Here is a 20,149-nt window from a genome sequence, read left to right on the forward strand (position 1 = left end):
CTTTGCAAGGTGGCCCTGCCAACCTCTCCAGGCTGTGCTCCCAGATTTCTCTGCGTTTCTCCCAAACCCAGCTCCTCCAAGTGCCTGAACTCACTGTGCTCTATCACAGGCTGCCTCACACCTAAAGGCTTCATACATGATGTCTCCTCTCTCTGGAGTGTCCTTCCTCCATCGTCCAGAAGACTTCTCATCCTCCATCAGATCTACGCCTAAATGCTATCTCCTCTGTGAAGACTTTCCTACCATTCCTGGGACTGACTTAAAGGATACCCTTTTGTCATACATGATACCTGGCACATTTCTTTAATAACATTGTTTTATAATTGTGTGTATGTCTGGCTTCCAAACTAGACTGTAATCTTTTTGGAGGCAGGAATTTTGTCTTTCCTCTCTCTTTGTACACCCATTACCAGAACAGTGTCTGCTAAGCCAGTGGGCTTGCAACCCATAGCAAATTTTTGTTAAGTGGATGAGTGAGCAAAAAGACAACCAGATAAACAGTGATTCGAACAAGAGAGAAAAGGGCCACAAACCCAAAGGCATTAGATGCCCTGTGGCTTTGAGGTAAATGAGTCAGAAAACAGAAAAATCGCCAGGTTGCTGCAGCATCAGTACTCAGCATAATATCTCTCGGGGTCGGGGGTAGAATCAGGGAGAAAGAAAGCAGTGAACTAGAGAGGAAATTCTGTGTGGACCCATAATTGTGGTGAAAATGGTAGCAGCCTGAACTATAATTACCATAAGGAATTACTGGCTGTTAAACTAACTTGACGCAATTTAACTCATTAATTGGTTTTTCAGTAATGAAAGACTTGGTCTCTGTGGCCTGGGAGAGTGGAGTTAGTTCCAAAAGGAAAGTAAGGAGAGAAACATTTCATTGCAACATCAAGATCTTTCTAGCAATAAATCTGCTTATATTGGGTCAAAATGTAAGAGTCTTCGTTCTGCCACTTACAAGCTCTGCAACCTTGAATAAGTTACTTAACCTCTCTGAGCCCAGTTTCCTCACTGTAAAATGGGCACCATAACAATATATACCTGAACATAAATATTATAATGATATCATGTATTTAGTGGATTATAAGCCCTCAATGCATATTGACTTTTATTAGGAGTGAAAGTTCTCTATAACTGAAACTTTTAGAACAATTGTGGTCTAACAACTAAGTGCAGATATTTTTCTTTTTGCTTTCTCTCTCACATTATACTTATTTGTATATCTTATCCCCAGTAGATTATTAATTTTTGAGGGCATGGTATACATATGTTTTATTTTGGTTATCTCCAGAGTCCTTGGACATAGGCAGCATTTGATAAATATGGATTGGGCGATGGAGACCATTTAAGCATCAGAGAAAAGACTGGATTAGGTCACCTTCAAAGTTTGCTTAGATGCTAAAACTCTCTGATTCATTCATTTATTCATTCATTTACTCAACAAATGTCACTGAGTGGCAGCCATGTGCCATGCAAAGCCTAGCTGCTGGGGATAGGATGGATTACAAAAGCAGACATGGTCTCTGTCTATTGAGTCTATGTCCCTGTTAGGTTAAAGAGCTGAATATTACCTAAACTTCACCCTTTATCCCTTGAGCTGTCTTAATGTTAGTACTGCAGTTCTTTGTTTTGTTCCCACAAACCACTTGCTCACTTCGTGTTATCCTGGAAAGTCGCTTAGGAGGAGAGATACCAAAGAGGAACAAAGTGGGAGTGGCTATTTTCCAAAGCACACAGCTGTTTTCAGAAATGCAAATCCAGACCTCTTAGATAATAAGGAAAGAAACCTTGAGTAGCAAAAAGTCTAGGAAGGTCTCCAATTAGTGCTAACCTCTTCCATTATACTTTGATAGTCCACCCTCAAAGCCTAAATGCAAGACAGAGTTTGAGAGGTGGACACATGACCTTAGAAATGGTGACCTTCTGGTACATAGAATCTAAACTCAAGAGTGGAAAATCCAGGTGGAAATAAAGAAACATAGAACCATATGCTCAGATGTAGAGACCCTTCCATGTAAAGGTAATGTAACAAATTCCATGAGTTAATAAAGGATGCAAGCCATTCTCTGGAGAATCCCAGAGGCTGTGCATATTTTTTTTTTTGTTTTTTTACTTAGAACACAAGTCTTTAACCCCTGCGGGTCATAAATGGCCTTTGGGGATCTGTGAAGTCCTAACATTGCATGCAGAATTAAACATGTAGGTTTTTCTTAGGGAGAGGCTTTACAGCTTATGTGAGATTCCCAAAGTGATTTTTGGCCCTCCAAAATCTCATGTTAATAACAGACTTATTACTGAGCAGTTATTCTGAGTTGGAGGCAAATGGAAGGTTCAGGAATGCATTCCCATGGTGTTCACAACAACCAGGTCAATCAAACTCTCACCTGCTTCTTAGCACATCTCCCATAATTCTTCCAGGAAGTTTTACTCAAAAAACCCTGAGTATTCTATAGCACTCAGTGTATCATAGCACTGAGAGAGCTGTGTGGAGAGGTTGACTACTAGAAATTGATCTTCTGCCAGAGGACACAAATGGCTTATGTTGACCCACAAGGAGGGGGTATCACAGGAACAAATACTACAGCTCCTCTCTATCCTTCAGTCACTCAACGAGGTTCCCCATTGCCTGAATTTAATGGAAGCCAGAGGACAGGGGAGCCCATTGATGTAGGCCATAAGGTCAGCTTCCGTAAAGTGTAGAATAGATCTGGAAGGGGAAACTGAAGACATTCCAGCACTCTTTGTGTGTGTGTGTGTGTGTGTGTGTGTGTGTGAGACCAACATGTAGGGGGTAAGTAATCTAAATTTAGATCTGCTAATCTTTACCTCTGACAAGTTAAGCCACAGGAAATGGGATAAATAAGGGACTCAATTTCTTGCTCACCTCACAGTGTCAAAGTCACTGCAATTAGGAGCTCCCCATGTGTTCGTCCCTAAGACTGGCAACAACCCCATATAGTAAAAAAAAGGGTAGAGCCAGGAATGGAAACCAGATCAGTGTGATTCCAAACCCATACACTTTTCACTACATCTTGACACCCCAAAATGGGAAAGATACTTGGAGAGCTTGTGCAGAAGCTGCTCTTGGAGCTGGGTCCTTCTGGTTGGGGGGAGGTAGATGGATGAGTGATGGAGGGCACAGACTCCAGGGCCAAATTTTACAGTACTGAGCCAAGTGTGGGTACTGTTTGAACAAAAACTGTTTTCATGTCCGCCATGTGTATGAACACTAGCTCATGCTCACACACACAACACGCTCACAAACACACAGCCTGCTGCAAGAAACTCATTGAGAATGGGTAAGGACAGGGCCAGAGAGAAGAGCATGATGGGCTAGTGGGAAAATTATAGAGGAAACCCTAGTATTAAACAACTCCAACAATATTCACCAAAGAAAAAGGTAAGAACAATATGAACAGAATTTTAAGTCATCACACAAATATATAATAATTCAGGCTCTGCAGATGCAAAGACCAATACAGTTGATGTCTAGCATAGTACTGAGTTCTTTAAAAAGCCCAGTAATTGCATTCAATGTCGAGAGGTTAACAATGGTGGCCTGTTTTCTTCTAGTTGGATTATTTTGGCCCGTACCAAAACAGCAGGCTGGTTGGTAGAATCCACAGCTTTCAAGGCTTTGCTGGTCCTGTCTATGGTAGCAACAACTCCTGAGTCCTCCCCACATCCTGTCTCTTTGTCCTGCAGTTCCTCCTCCATCCCGGGTAGTGAAAATGGGAGTAATGCACCTGAAAGGCAAATCTCACTACCCAGCCAGGTGTATGTCTTTGCTATGCCATAAGCTGGCTGTGTAACATTGGGCCAGGCCAGTCTCACTGTGGGCCTCAGTTTCCTCATCGGTAAATAAAAGGGTCGGACTAATGCTCTCTGTCTCCATGTTTGGTCACTCTATGTCTTATACCTCTCCTAACATTTTGGTTCCCTAAGGCCTACACACGTGTGTAACGGCTGCACGTAATGGGCACCCTATAAACACTTGGAAACTATAGGGCTCATCTCGGTTCAACAAATATCTCTCAAGTCAAATTCTCACTGTGTACTTAGCTCTTGTATTGCTCCATTCAAGTTTATCCCACCAAAGTTCATTTCCAATAACAATCTTCAATTTGATTACTGACATGAACTACTTAAGGCTTTCTAATCCTTTCTAGGACTTTTAGTGTCCTGGATTCCTGTGTGTATTTTATATGTCACTCCCACGTTCCAGCCTCAGTAAGAGTGTAGGTAACTCCGTGTACAAAAACTTAGTTATTTCCAAGTTATTGAATATTCTGTCTCCATTTCAAAAATTCCCTTCTCACCCTTCTCTGCCAATCATATTCTGGGTTTCTCTGCCAAACACAGTCATGAACCTGTCCACACATGCTGCCTTCTTGAAACATTCCAAGACTAGCCCTAGATGACTCCGGTCACTTCTGTTGCTTCTATCACTTTGCTAACCAGATATTTTATTATCTCTCCCCTCTTGTTCCTCTGAGGTGCTTCGAGCTTATGCCTGTCACGTTGGTTATATCTGTGGGACTGAGGCAAGTTTTATTTTATTTTTTATTAAGTTTTCTGCTTGAGCTATATTTCTCCATTAGACAATGAGCTGCTTAAAAACTCAACCACATAGTTTCCTTCCTCCGTGATTCTGAAGAATGCCAAGAACATAGCCCTGTCCTTTGGGAGGGAAAAAGAATCTGCAACCTAGAGAAAACCAAGGACAGGGCCAAAGGACACACATACAATGGTGTGCTCACCCCTCAGCGTGGTGATGTTGTTCATTTATAATCTCACTACATTTTATTTAGCATGTAAATTAGCGTGGTTCCAAAAGCAAAAACTAAACAAAAGATATACTCAAAAGAGTGCCATTCCCCACATCAGTATGCATCCTATCCTTTCCACTCCATTTCCCCACATCCCTTACAGGTAACACATTTTATTCACTTTGGCTTTATCTTTCCTCTGTTTCTTTGGCAAAATTAAACAGATATTGTATACATGTATATTTTCTTCGTTCTTACACAAAAGGTAGCATGATATACACTGCATGTGTACTCTCACTCCTTGCTTTTTTTGCTTAATAATATATCATGAAAGTCACTCCATACTAGGCAGAGAGATCTTCCTCCTTTCTTCTACAGCTCCGTAGCCCGTAGTTTACTCAGTCTACTATGTATAGGCACTTAGGTTGTTTCCAGTATTTTGGAATTATAAACAATGCTGCAATGAAGAACTGTGTGCATATGTATTTTCATATTGTTTGATGTATACCTACAGTCCCAGAGGATGGATAGCTAGATCAAGAGATAAACACGTATGCAGTTTTGTCAGGTATTGTCAACTTCCCCTCCAAAGTGCTGTATCATTTTTCATTCCCACTAGCAATGGGAGTGTTTCTTTCCTCTGAGCTTTGTCAATAGCGTATGTCAAATGTTTTTAATTTTTTTCCCTATTTTGATAGGTGAAAACGGTATCTCACTGTATATTTAAATTTTTTCTCTTATTTTGAGAAAAGCTGAACATCTTTTTATATATTTCAGGACCATTTAAAAAATCTTTTGGACATATATTTTGTTCATTAAAATGATTCTTTTTCCTCAATTTTAAAAGTTCTTTATATTTTGGGGATATTAACTCTTTATCTGTTATATATATAGATATATTTTCTCCCAGTTTTTCACTTAGCTTTTGAATTTGTTGCTTATGTTTTTGACCACACAAAGTTGTTGTTTTTAAATTTAATATACTCAATTTATTATTATTATTATTATTATTACAGCAGGATTTTAAGTAATAGTTAGACTCAGATCAGATCTATGTTAGAAATTAATTTACTCATGTTTTCTTCTAACTAGACTCTCTAACTTATAAGATTTTATTTTTTATACTTTTTAATCTCTGATACATTTGAAGTTGTTTTAGTATATGTTTTAAGGTATAGATTTCAGCTTATCTGTTTTTCAAATGCCTATCAATGATCAGAGCTTTTACCATATACCAAAATTTTGTATGTATACGGTCTGTTCCTGGATTATATTTTATTTCACTGATTGGTCTGTCTACTTAAGTAGCAGGTCCACACTGGTGTAATTACAGAAACTTTAGAATATATTTAGAATTGGAGCAGAGCTAATCCTTCATAGTAGCTCATTTTTATTTCCTAACACTTTTCTAGTTATTGTTTTATGTTTATTTTTTCTATATAAACTTTAGTATCAATTTCTCTCTGAATTTTTTTAAATATGATATTTTTATTAGGATTGTATTCAATGTGTAAATTAACTAAGGGAGAAATGACATCTTTATGATATTGAGACACCCTAAGCAAAAATAAAGGCTGTCTTTCTATTTGTTCAAGTCTACTTTCATATCTTTAAGGCAGGTTTAAAGTCTCTCCTTTGAATTTTGAACTTCCTGCATGTGTTGATTTGAACCCCTTTCTATTTTCACCAAGGAAAACGGAAAACAACTATGCTCATAAGACCAAGCTGATTCAACTGACCTTACCCTATTAAAACCAGAAGTAATCATGGATACTTCCTGGGGCATGTGTATTAAGAGTGTATTAAGTTCCCATACCCACTTCCAGTACAGCTGAGAGATCAAACCAAAACCTTGGTTAAATAATCCCTTAGCTTCCTCTACTGCAAACCAAAACCTCCTCTGCTTCAGAGGAAGAAGTGGAAATTTCTTAAACCCTCAGATTTGGAGTCAAAGTCTAAAACTATTCAAAGTCCAGGCATTTATTTACACAAAGCCCCTGACTGCTTAATTCATACTTCCAACAAAAGAGCAGGTTCTTACAGTGGAAGACCTTGGAGTTTTCTTCAATTAATCCCTCTCCCTTCCCAACAGCATTCCCACCTACCTTATCACTCCCATCCAGTGACTTATCCAATGCCACATTAAGTACTACTGATTCTATCACCAAAATAAATTTCCAAAATTTATTTCCTTCTCTCAATCTTCCTAGTCACCACCTAAGTCATCATAGTATTATCTATACTACTAGATTCTGTGCTTTTTAATTTTACATTACTTTCTTTTTTTTTAAAGATCTCTCTGAGTGTCGTCTGGAGAAGAGGTTGTGGTTGGAGGCTAATCATGTTTATCACTGTTTGAAGGTTCTTATTGTGATTCTCTCTGCCTAGTATATCACTGCATCCTCATCCCTTACTGTTTATGTGACTGGCTTCTTCTCAATATGTAGGTCCCAGCATATGTACTGAAGTGCCACCTTCTCAGAGAAGCCTTCCCTGACCACCCTAGATGAAGAGGTACCTGCTATTCTCTGTCCTTGAATTTTGTTTCTTTCTTTCATGACACTTGTATGAAGTTAAAATTAATTAATTAATTGTGCCCTCTACTGAACGGTAAATTCCAGGAGGACAGAGGCCATGTTTGTTTTGTTCACCTTTGACACAGTATCTCAGCACCATAGTGTTTAGTAAGTAGTACCATGTGCTCACTAAATATTTATCAAATGAATAAATGATTCTGGGTGGGAAAGAAAGCATTGAACCATCGGCCCTCTCCAGATGTAGAGTGTTTGGTCCCACCATTGAGGGTAGAGTTGGCAAAATTGTTTCTCCTATCTTGAGACTTCCGGGAAAGCTAAGCCTGGTCGAAGGTTTGAGCCCCTTTCAAGCACTCCAGTGCAACCCTAACAGGAGCGTATTTCCTCATGCCTAGGGAACTTGCAAGACATTTCTGAGTTCCCATACTCACAGCTCTGAACAGAGTCTCCCTGGGAAAATTTAAGTCCAGCACAAGTCAGTAGCTGCTCTGTTATATTTTTCCCTCTTTTACTCTCTTTGAAAAAGTAGTTGTTTTCATTTAAAAAGGAAAAAAACCAAACAAGAAGATAACATAAAGGGCAAAACTTCAGACCCTGGATTTAATTGCTTGGAGCAAAAAGAAAAGCATTTGACTATATCAGCAGTGAGCTCTCATGTGTGTGTGTGTGTGTGTGTGTGTGTGTGTGTGTGTGTGTGTGAGCTGCCCCACCTCTCAGTTCTCCCTGACAACCACTTTCAATAAATTCATGTGGCCTCAATCAAAGATGCTGTAGACCATTTTCTTTCTCACTCACTGTGTAACTAGGGATCAGATAATTTAGGAGATTCCTTTTGAAGAAACATCTGGAACCCTGGAACTGGCCCATTAAGTGCTCACTCATTCCCTCTCTCTCTCTCTCTCTCTCATCCTCATCTTCCTTTGAAGAGGCTGTTCTGGCTTGAAGTTTTCTAACCCAGAATTTTTGGCTCTGAGACATTTCACTCAGTTCTCTGGAGTCATTTACAAATAAACCCACTAGGCAAAATCTCATTGCTGGGAACCCATGGTGGCTTCAGTCATCTGTTTATGGGGATCTGGTATCCTTAGGGAAGAAACTGGCTCAAAGGAAAACTTGTGTGGGGCTGAATGTGACTTGAGAGTGGAATGGTCTCAGATAAGTCTTCTACAGTCATATGTTGTGTGTATCGTATCAGCTTCTCAGGGACTCACAGGATTCTAAAGGAATCCTAGAAAGGAGGTGGGAAAGAATGTCATGATATTTTTCCACTGAAGTAAAAGCAATATTCTTGAGAAAGAAAAGAATGGCTCTGAATTCATACAAAAAGGCAATGGGTAGGACTAGAAGCATAGAACAAACTTCACGATGCTCACTTCATGTTGTTCACTATCTCATCCTAAGCTTGGGTCCTAAAGCCAATCAGCCATGGCAGAGGTGATGAGCTCTGTCTCTCCACCTGAGCCCAGGATCCTTGTTGGCAAGAATACTGAGGTTCCACTGGGTCTCCAGAAAATCGTGATCCAGCACTGGGCAAGAAACACAGTGTGGCAGATTTGCATTAATGTGCCCAGTTGTCACACTTCCCTATACCTAGGCCCTTTCTCATGAAACTTTGAAAATTTCTCCCACAGTGGGTGGTGCAAAATCCCTACCCCTGAGGTCAGCCATGTGAATTGCTCGGTCAACAGCAGTGATGATGTGCCAATCACAAGCCTAGGCTTCAAGAGGCCATGCATGTTTTCATTTGCTTTCTCATGCTTCCGCCATGACCCTGAGAAAGACAAAGACGCACTTGAGCTAGCCCACTAATCCTGGGAAGAGGATGAGAAACATGTGAAACCAAACTGACTCAGCCAGGCTCTGCCTGGTCAGCCAAACTCCTGCCACCTCCCAGACGTAGGAGCAAGCCCAGCCTACATCAGCTGAACTCCACAGATGTGTGAGAAATAAATGTTTATTGTTGCATGCCACTGAGAATTTGCGGTTGTTTGCTCCATATCAAAAGTTAACTGATCACAGAGCTAAAAATTAAAGCTCATAAGAAGCTCTATATTTGAATAACAGTACCTCATAGTCATAGAGCATTCCTAGGTTTTCTAAATAGTTAATACAGTATATCTTATTGGGCTTTTATGATAGCCCTGTGAAGTGGGCAGGAAAGGTCTTATTATTTCCATTTTAAATTTATTTTTATTTATCTATTTATTTTTAGCTGTGTTGGGTCTTTCGTTTCTGTGCGAGGGCTTTCTCTAGTTGTGGCAAGCGGGGGCCACTGTTCATCGCGGTGCGCGGGCCTCTCACTATCGCGGCCTCTCTTGTTGCGGGGCACAGGCTCCAAACGCGCAGGCTCAGTAATTGTGGCTCACGGCCCCAGTTGCTCCACAGCATGTGGGATCTTCCCAGACCAGGGCTCGAACCCGTGTCCCCTGCATTGGCAGGCGGATTCTCAACCACTGCGCCGCCAGGGAAGCCCCTATTTCCATTTTATAGCTGAGGATACTAAGGTGCAAAAAGTGAAATTAGTTTGGCCCTAATGACATAGATAAAGGAGTAGAAGCCACAGCCTCCTCATCATTATCTCATCATTCCTCTCCCCACTTGTACGTAAGGGAAAAAGATGAACATACACGTAACTGGCTGGCATCACATAATCAGAAGAGTATGCTGAAAGGAAATTTGGGTTAAAAAAAAAAATTGGCTGTTTGTTTAATGGAGTGGATTCCTCTGGCAAAAAATCCTGGGACAAGTGGGTCACAAGTAACATTTCAAAAAGAATAGAATTATGGCACAGAAGGGGGCAGAAGAGACAGAAGTCTCTGAGTTCGAGAAGGTTGTATAGCCAGTATATATATAGTCTCTTGGTGTTTGCAATATGCCAGGAACCCTGCTAGAAATCTGACATGCATTATCTCATTAACCTTCACAGTAACACCAAGAAGATTGTAACATAACACAATATAACATAACATAATATAATACAATCCCCAGAAATTTAGCAATAAAACAACGTGCCAAAACTCACACAGCAAGTGGCAGTGGGTTGAAGCCCAAGTCTGTCTGCCTCCTGCATTGGATCCTCTGTCTCTGGTTGAGAGTGAGAGAAGTGGGGAAAAAGCCAACCCAAATAAGCTGAGAAGAGGAAAGAAGTAAGAGAGCTGGAGTGGAAGAGTGGCTGGAGGCTGGAAAAGCTTTCTGAAGATAATGAACTGCAAAGGGAACCTATTTTCTGCCCATGTGTTGACTCCTGATTACATCGTTAGAAACTCAGTGGCTCATAGGACCTCCTTCCAAGTCAGTTGAACGTGTATGTACCACACATCTCTCTCCAAAGAGTAAAAAGCCCATCTTTGAGTAGCATCTCCTTTCTCTCTCCTTTTTGTCCCTCTCAGCCTGCTGCAGCACTTGAGTGGCTTTTCTTCTGTGGTGCTGTTATAACTCGAGACTACATGGTATAATGGAAAAAGCAATTTAAGCAATTTAACATTCCTGGGTTCAAAACCTAGCTGGATTTAGTAGCCGTGTATCCTTGAGTGGGTGATTTAACTTCTCTGAGCCTCAGGGATAATAATAGTGTCTGCCTCATAGGAGCCTAGGGGAACTCAAAGAGATTCCCCATGTTTATGCTGTACTCTTTAGAAGGATGCCCCTATGTGCAGCTCACACTTAAAGGGCAGGGAGTTATGCTCTACTTTCTTGATCCTGGGGAGAGTATCTGCGTAAATTATTTGAAGATTTTATGCATGGGAAATTTGTCTATTCTCCCCATTTCTTTATTTATTCAATCATTTATTTACAGTATAGATTCATGGATGTTTATCTTATGCTTTGGTTTATAATCTGATACTACTTTATTTATTTTATGCTCAAATTGTTCCAGCTTTGGATGTTGAGAGTTTTTCAGTTGACCTTTGTGTCCCTTTCATAAACCCCCATTTGTTTGGGGATTTGGTTTTTTTTTAATTGAGGCTTTATTGGAGGGCATTATAAGATGCTCTAGACTCTTCTTGTATACTGCTTGCCCCTAGCTCTGGAATTAGCCATTCCTCCAAGGACTCCTGGTTCTACTTATTAGAAATCAATATCTGGGTGTTGGGTATGCACATTGCTACTTGAATGTCATTGCTTCTAGGTCGATCCTCTTAGTGGACAGAGCTAGGAAGTGCATATTTGTGTACTAACATGTGCTTACACACATATCTATAATTACAGATATGTATAAAGCTAAACATAAGTTCATACTGATGGCACCATCTCTCACCCAGTACTACATCGTTTGTTCGAATCTTCCCTGTTACTTACCTGTAAACTCTCACTGCAATAGTGAGGAACCTGGCCCTCGCCGTCCTCCATCCATTTATTTATTTGTTTAATCTCAGTACATGAATTATCTGAAAATAAAGACGTTTTATTCTTTCCAATTTGGGTGTCTTTCATCTCTTTTTCTTGCCTTTTAATATTTCATTAGAATAATATTTTTTAATTAATTTATTTATTTATTGTATTTTTGGCTGTGTTGGGTCTTCGTTTCTGTGCGAGGACTTTCTCTAGTTGCGGCAAGCAGGGGCCACTCTTCATCGCGGTGTGCGGGCCTCTCACTATCGCGGCCTCTCTTGTTGCGGAGCACAGGCTCCAGACGCACAGGCTCAGTAGTTGTGGCTCACAGGCCTAGTTGCTCCGTGGCATGTGGGATCTTCCCAGACCAGGGCTCGAACCCGTGTCCCCTGCATTAGCAAGCAGATTCTCAACCACTGCGCCACCAGGGAAGCCCTAAATTATTTTTAAGATAAGTATAAGATGAACAAGTTTTGTTATAATGTGTGACTTAATAAAACACTTACAAGAAGCCAGGCCATTTAAATTTGTATCTGGAATCCAATCATTACTGAAATTTCAAGGAAAGTGCCAGGAGTTAGAGCTTTACAGACCCATTTATGTGCCAGATTTATCAACTCGAGCTTATAATACAGTGGCAAATACCATCAGATCCCAAGACCCTGGATCAGCAAACATATAAGCTCCAAAAGGAAGCATTTCCCGATTTCATTTTGTCCATTCTCATTTTCTTTGCTTTCTTTCTCACTTTTTTCATGCCTTTCCATCTGTCTCCTTTCCCCTCACTCTCCATCTCTCCGCTTCTTCCACTTTTTCCTTTTTTGCTTCTTTTCCCTTTTCTCCTGTTTTCTCTGCTTCTCTGTCATTCTTTCCCAGACGACCACTTTCCCTAATCTCTCCATTTCCCAACTCTTGCTCATGCCTCAGCTCGCAGAAGTGTCACGTCATTTCTCTTTCCACAGCTTGTTCCTTTCCTTTTTAATGCCACACCCAAGGGGCTGTCCAATCTTTGCTGTCCTAACCAACTCTCTGCTGCTCTCTCCCAACCTAGTCTCCTCAACTTCTGGGCAGGCTGGGATAAAATATTCCTATTCTGCTGCAAAGTCTTCCATAGGCTTAAGTCCCACCGATGTGAACCCAATCAACCTAAAATTTCTTCCTCTCATTCTCTTAAATCTCACCATTTTAACCATAGAAGGAAGTGATTCTCAGGTCTTGGAGAGCATAAGAGGATCCATTATGTCTTGATAGAGCTTAGGAATCTACTTATTTGACAAGTCTCTCCCAGGTAAGTTTGATGTAGATGGAATGCAGACCCCATGTAGAGAATCACTGTTATGAGAAAGTGTGGGGGAAGGGAGGGGTGTGCTCTTTTCAATATGCTGCAAAATGAGTTCCAAGGTCTGGCATCTAGTCCAGATCCATTCCATAAGCAGGTGGCCCAGATTACTTAATCATGCCTCAGATCCTCATAGATAATGGGGCTAATAACATCTATCTTATATGTTTCATGGAGTTATGAGACATCAATGAGTTAATTACTCTGAAAGCCTTTTGAAAACTATAAACTGTTCAACACATGCAATAGTAATATAAAAATCTCAAAGCACACAATAACTTCAGAACTTCCTTCGTTACTTGAAAAAGATTTTGAAGCTACTATAAATTCTGAAGGAAGTCAAAATGGCATTGCATGCCTCTTAATATTGGGTATAGGCTATATTCATCTTTCTCAAACTAATCACATACAAATCACCATCTTATGAAAGGCAGATTTGACTCAGAGATATGGGCTGGGTCCTGAGACTTTGCAGTTCTAACAAGCTCCCAGGTGAGCCTGATTCTCTGGGCTGATGAACTACACTTTGAACAGTGAAAGGGTTTATGCTCTAACTAGAGAAGGCTGGAACAGGTTGCCAAAAAGATGGTGTAATTCAATTTGGCTCTTGAGAGAAGGAGGAGGGGAAGAAAAGAGTAAGAGCTCAGACTCTCTCCAGAGTTCCATTCTTGAGGCGCTGGTGTCAGAGAAAGAACAGTCTTTCCTTAGACCAGGCTCCCCAGGGAACTTGGTGCAGGAGGGAAAGGTAAGGGGCTCTGCTTCCCAGCCTTCCTGAGGAGGAGCTAATGTCAACAGACAGGGTACAGAGGTGACAGGGCTGTGAAGTCCTCAGAGAACATAACGCTGAAAGCCCACAGGATTTAGTTCTTAGAGAAACTTTTGTAGTGACCCAGCTGTGCAAAAGCTCAAATGTAGCAGATCTGTCCTAGTTGACAGGAGAGCATCCTTTACTAAATCCACAGAAAGAGGCTATAGACCTTGTTGTGCACTGAAGTGAGATGTCGATAAAAGCAAGCATGAGGTCTTTACATCAGAAAGAAATACAAACATCTATGCTGGCTCTTTAATTTTTTGCCCCACTCTCTATATCAGGTCCACTCTCTACTCTTCCCTACCCTGCATATTCCCTGGGAGGCTGAGCTTTATGGAACTGTTTCATTGGTTTCCCTTGTCTTCTGGCTCTGGTTGGGTTCTACCAATGGGAGGCTCCAACAGGAGATCACAGGAGGGAAGAGAGAGGTTGGGGTATTTATTTCCTGGGCACCTCCCTGCTGAGCTATGGGTTGGCAGTGACTGCCTTCTCTATTGAAGGCCACACCTCCTGCCAGGCTCTTCTCTACTACAGCTATGGCTGTCATCTCTGGGTTCTGGAAATCACTGCTCTCCCTGAGCCCCTTCAGGCCTTGGTATGTTAATAGCACCCCACAATTGCCAGCCCTGGGTTGATTCACCATCTCTGGTAGATTTCCCGTAAACCTTCCCAAATCTTATAAATAGTGCCTTTATTTAAACTCTCCTTTTTACTCTGTTTGTGTGTTTCATTTCCAGACCTATTCTGGTGCAATATCCATAACCAGAACAATCTCACAATATGGTGACTGGGAAGTTCCCTGTATTTAAATGGCTCTCATGGAGGTAGGAATACCAGAGAGAGGAAAAAATCGAGGCTATCAGTGTTAGTGTAGAGAGAGTGAAATGGGGAGAAGAAGCTGAGGCTTGGGAGAGCTTCAGGATTAATGAGAGGAAGCAAGATGGTGCAATGACCTATGAATGCATGGTTAAGAATTCAAGCCCTTTTTTCTCCTGCTGTTTTCACACTTGCTATCCCCCCATTTCCTATGTTCATCTTTAGAGAACTGAATTAGGCTCTCTTGAAGGCTGAGGGAATCAGCCTCCTCCTGGTTTCTCTGTCCTTCATATCAAAAACCCAAGCTCTGGGCCAGAGCTCCCTAGGTTCAAGCCCATATTCACATGAGTTGGAAGAAGGATCAGGTGTATAAGTGAATGGGATACTCTTTGGAAGCAGTGGATGCAAAAGATGGCTGGAGGCAATTGGTCACTCAGAGAGCCCCAGATACAATAATTAGGATCTTGAACTTCTGTGCTTAACTGCCTGAGTTGTAATTCTAGTTCTGCTGTTTCTTGCTGTTTGACCTTCAGCTCCTTACTTCACCTTTTTGAACATCAGCAAACACATCTGTGAAAAGCTGATAATAATTTAACCTAGCTCCCACACTGAGAATTAAAAGATATAATCCATGGACAGAACTTGCTGCAGTGCCTGGCACCTGGCACACACTCAATAGACTTCAGCTTGTACTCATGCTATTACCACACTGTCATTATCACCATCAACATCATTATTAACATTACAATCATTGAAATGACGTAAATGATTATGAGGATGAAGATAGGAGAGCTTCCCATAAATCCCACCTAAATTCCACAATCCCATTTACCCATTTTATCAAAATTGGAATTTTTTTTTTCATTTTATTCTGCCCCTGAGTCTCCAAGGCAATGTAGTCATGACCTGTTCTGTGCCTCGGTTTCCTCAAGTTTCTGCAGAAGTTTGGGACTAGAGTGGAAAGATGGCAGATAGGGGCCTTGCATTACCTGAGAAGAGTTTCCCAAGGACACAACAAGGGCAGCAAAGGAGGAAGAAGCACACAGGTATGGAAGGAAAGGTATAGAAGAAAACATTTTTTAAGTTGGTGACAGGGTATGTACCCTCTTCTTTCTAGGAGCAAAACCATATATTTTTCTCTTATTAAGGTATTCCATGTATATCTGCAATAGTTCCCTTACTTTATGAGTCTTTACACCAAAGAAGTTGGGCCCAGGCCTTGGACTCTTCAAATTTTAGCCCCCACCCTAAAGTCAAGACACCAGGGTGGGCTTCCCTGGTGGCGCAGTGGTTGGGAGTCTGCCTGCCAATGCAGGGGACACGGGTTCGGGCCCTGGTCTGGGAAGATCCCACATGCCGCGGAGCAACTAAGCCCGTGAGCCACAACTACTGAGCCTGCGCGTCTGGAGCCTGTGCTCCGCAACAAGAGAGGCCGCGACAGTGAGAGGCCCGCGCACCGCGATGAAGAGTGGTCCCCGCTCGCCACAACTGGAGAAAACCCTCGCACAGAAACGAAGACCCAACACAGCCAAAAATAAATAAATAAATAAATTTATTAAAAAAAAAAAAAAAAAGACACCAGGGTGAGTAAGTGAAAGAAACTCTCAGCAGAGACCTTTTCTTTGGGGTGAGAATGCTTCTCATAGGCTGAGCCAGCTGCCCTGCTTAGCCCCGGATTCATCTTGGCTCACCCCCTAGTCTGTACATTTGCACATCTATACATCTGGGAAGCTCAGAAAAGAACTAAAGCGGGACAAGATGCCAGGAGACACCAGAAGAATCTAGACTTCTAGTGGCCTTTTCTTGCCTCTCCCAATCTGATGGAAATGCTTGCCTCCCTCAGTGGCAATGGAGGAGTGGCAATGGAGGAGTGGCAATGGAGATAAATGGGCTGCATAATGAAATCCTTAGGTTTTTTTTTTTTTTATTATTGTATGTACATAAACAGTTAATACTTGACTCTATACCTCAGTCCCTTTAGGAATGGAAGAATATCTAAACTCAGAGATCTCTTCCTTTTTATTGAACCATAGAAACTCAATTTTGACAATAATATAGTTGACCACAAGGAAACAGTATTTGGTGTGTTAACAGTATTTGGTGTGTTTCTACCAAACACCAATATTATGTTTCAGGTAAGAAGCGAAGTTTCGTTTATGGAAAAGCGATGTATCCAAGTGAAAACTCATCGATCTATTCCAGGCAAATTTGGGGGGTTGGGAGGGGGTTACCAAGATTGTTCAATGGAAGCCTTCATTTCCTACAAATACAACAATGACAACTAACAAACAAGCACCAAGAAATCCTGTGAACAGACCTAAGCAACGTTTTGAAAATTATTGAGTTGAAGTGATTGCCTCCTAGCTTCACAGACTAAAAAGCCTGGTTGTTACTGGCTAATGACTCTCTCAATACTGCAGACCAGGACAGAATCTCAGATCACAACATAACTAATCTTTTCAGCATGATGCTCAGTGTCTCACTGCTCACTCTCACTTCCTTTTTAAAATATAAATAAATAAAATATGGTAACTGACATCAAATGCCTAGAGTCAGAATTTCCTCATTCTGGCTTTGAAAGATTTCCAGTATTTATCCCAAAAGGTGACATTGGTTAGGTAAGATGGAGAGGACTTGAATTCTAAAAATAGTTTCCAATGGTTTATGTGAAAACAGCTCAAGTCTTTCTTAGCTACAAGTTCAATATGAGCCCAAAACATGACTTGGCTGCTAGAAGGGAAATCCAGTCCCAGGCAGTACTAATAAAAGTGTAATTATATGTTGGAGGAAAGTGATAGGTTTAGCACTGCCTAGTTCCATCTAGTGTTAAGTCAAAGGTGCCTCATTTGGGGGGGGCGGGGAGGGAGGGAAGGGCATTAACAGGCCTGAACATATCTGTAGAGGGTGGCTAGTTGCGTAATGATAGCGAAAGAAAGAAATTGAAGAACACAGGAATGTTTAACAGAAAGCCTGATGGTATCTTCAAATATTGTAAGGGCAAAAATAATTAGGTTGTAATAATAGCTATATCTACCAAGAATAAGACCTGCTGCCTCATGAGACATGAGTTCCTGTCACTGGTAAGTACTTAACAGATATGAGCTCCTAAAATATAACACATTTCCTTTATTTTATACATTATATTATATAACAACAGCAACAGCAATAGCTGATGCTATGTCCCAATCACTCTTTAAGTAGTAACCAGTTTAATTCCCATGACATCCAGTAATCCCCCCATTTTTTAAATTTTTATATTTTAAATTGGAGTATAGTTGATTAACAATGTTGTGTTAGTTTCAGGTGTACAGCAAGTGAGTCCCAGAGAGGTTAATAACTTGCCTAAGTTCCATGCCAAGTCAGGGGAGGAGCTGAGTATAGCTCCTTATATCTATTCCCTTACATCTATTCTTGGGAAATTATTTTAGGAGATAAGCTTTACTCTCTCTAATTTTCTGAGGAAAAACTAAAGCTAAAGTAGCAGGTTCTCAGACAAAATGACTACTAAAGTATGAAGAGCCCTGATAGACTGGTTACTTTGGAGAAGATATAATCAAATATAGAGAAAGAAATCAACCCAGAGACATTCCTAAAGTCACCCAGCTAGTTAATTTTTGAGCCAGGATTAGAACCAAAATTTTAAAATTCCCAGTGCAGTCCTCTTACACTGCATCAGGCTGAGTCTCGTGGTGAAGAACATGATGTAGAGGATCCCTTTAAAAGCAGACGAAACCAGCCAATGGGACTGACCTTGCCCTTCCAGCAGGCCAACATCTGGGCATCCAGAGGGAGACAGTGTATTAGAAAACATGGCAACTTTATGGAATATAACACACACTGCTGCCCAGTGGGGGAGATACAGACCCAATAGGCAGGAACCCCAAATTCCTCATTTGTACTCCACTGGGCTTGAGTACATGCATCGTGGGCTGCAAGGGGATGGAGGTACAGTAGGGAGGGTTGGTGTAATCTAGATATAGACAGAAGAAGGACAGAGGCATGGAGAGAAACAAATATGAATTCTGAGGAAATTACATCCCCATGTGACAATTTACTTCTAAAGCCCAACATCTTTCTGGCACCACCCCAGTATCATTTGTATGTTCCAGAGACTTAATTAGTTTGTCCAAGGTAAAGGGTGATCCCAGACTCACCTAGAGTGGAATGAAAAATCTTCCCACGCTGTCCACCTACTATCACTTGAAGTGACATAGATTGTTGTGCCTGCCCGGCAACTCCTCGCCTGGGAACAGCCTTTTTTCCCTTAGGTGAGCCATCCTGTGGTTTGGAAGAGGCTGCTCTTAACCCCTGGTTCTAGGGTTGGAAACCTTGATGAGACTGGCCTAATAAAAAGGCCCTATTCCACTGACTACTGTGATTACCTCACAGGAGGCACCACAAGCCAAAGTGTGCCACTGAGAGCTCCCCTCACCGCCAGGACTTTGGCTGGACCTCTTGGGAAAGAGGCATTCTCTCAGTGCTTAAGGTTTTTGAAGCTATCAGGTGATGCTGCTGGAAGGTACTTTGCCTTCACTTGAATAAAGTCTGCCTGAGAATGAAGCCAAAACACAGGAAAGCAAAACAAAGAGAAAAAATGTTGAAAATCTGCAGTTGTGTGCCCAAAACCAGTTGCTCCTGGACTTTCCAGTTTCAGTGGCTTTTAAATATCTTATTTGGCTTAAACTAGTTTGAGTTGGGTATCTATCACTTGCAGTCCAATGAATCCTGAACATTTCAGTTTTCCACTATTAAATCCTGAGGTGAGGGATTGGGAGCTAGGGGTAGGAACGGGTCAGAGCATGGAGGCATTCCCAGAATAGCCCTAGCTGCCTCCAATCTTTCTTAATCCTCACCATCAAATGATTCAAAGCCTCCATTTTCCCAAGAATATCAGGGCTTGAGAAAGTCTTCTAAATCATCCTTCTGACTTTATTTGAGTTTGTAACTAAACCTACTCAAACAGATGAGTCTCTTTGCTCTCTTTTTTAATTAAAACACTTCCAAAAGGAATATTTCTAATATCACCAGAACTGGATGCTATGAAGTGTGTTTTGAATGTGGCGATTATATGTCAACCCTGTAGCCAAGGAGTTTATGCAGAGAAAAATAATAAAAGTTTAAGACATTATGCAAAATAGACAGAATTCGTCTAAATTTTCACATATGATGTTGGATCTGGCAGGGCGTGAGCTTGAGAAAGTCAGATGGAACATTTTCTTGTTTGGTGTTAACTTGGGAAGAGTTTTGAACTATGTCTTAAAGGAAGGGAGGGTCACTGTGACAAATGGGAGGGTGGAGGCAAGTGGGGGGAAGTATGCAGACAGCAGGCTAAATCATGTGCATTTTCTGAACTAGAGGCTTGGTGATCTAGGTGTTTCCACCACCAACCCCTAACTCTCATAATTCCAAGTTTTCTATTCCCCTCAGCAGGGAAGAAACATAATGCAAACTGGACTCAAGATTGATATCAACACAGTCAAGGATGTTGATTAAAAAAATAAATAAAATTAATAGCCTCTGAGAAAACATTCTCAGGGAAAGAACCAGCAGG

The 20,149-nt window shown here is 41.2% G+C and overlaps 1 long non-coding RNA gene across 1 annotated transcript in view; it reads right to left on the reverse strand.

Moving 5' to 3' along the window:
* The window catches only part of LOC309631374, a 473,017-nt gene that overhangs the window by 2,184 nt on the left and 450,684 nt on the right, over positions 1–20,149 (reverse strand). The window lies entirely within an intron of this gene.

This window comes from Balaenoptera borealis, assembly GCF_965194805.1.
Source record: "Balaenoptera borealis genome assembly, chromosome: 6".
In the NCBI taxonomy this organism is placed as follows: Eukaryota; Metazoa; Chordata; class Mammalia; order Artiodactyla; family Balaenopteridae; genus Balaenoptera; species Balaenoptera borealis.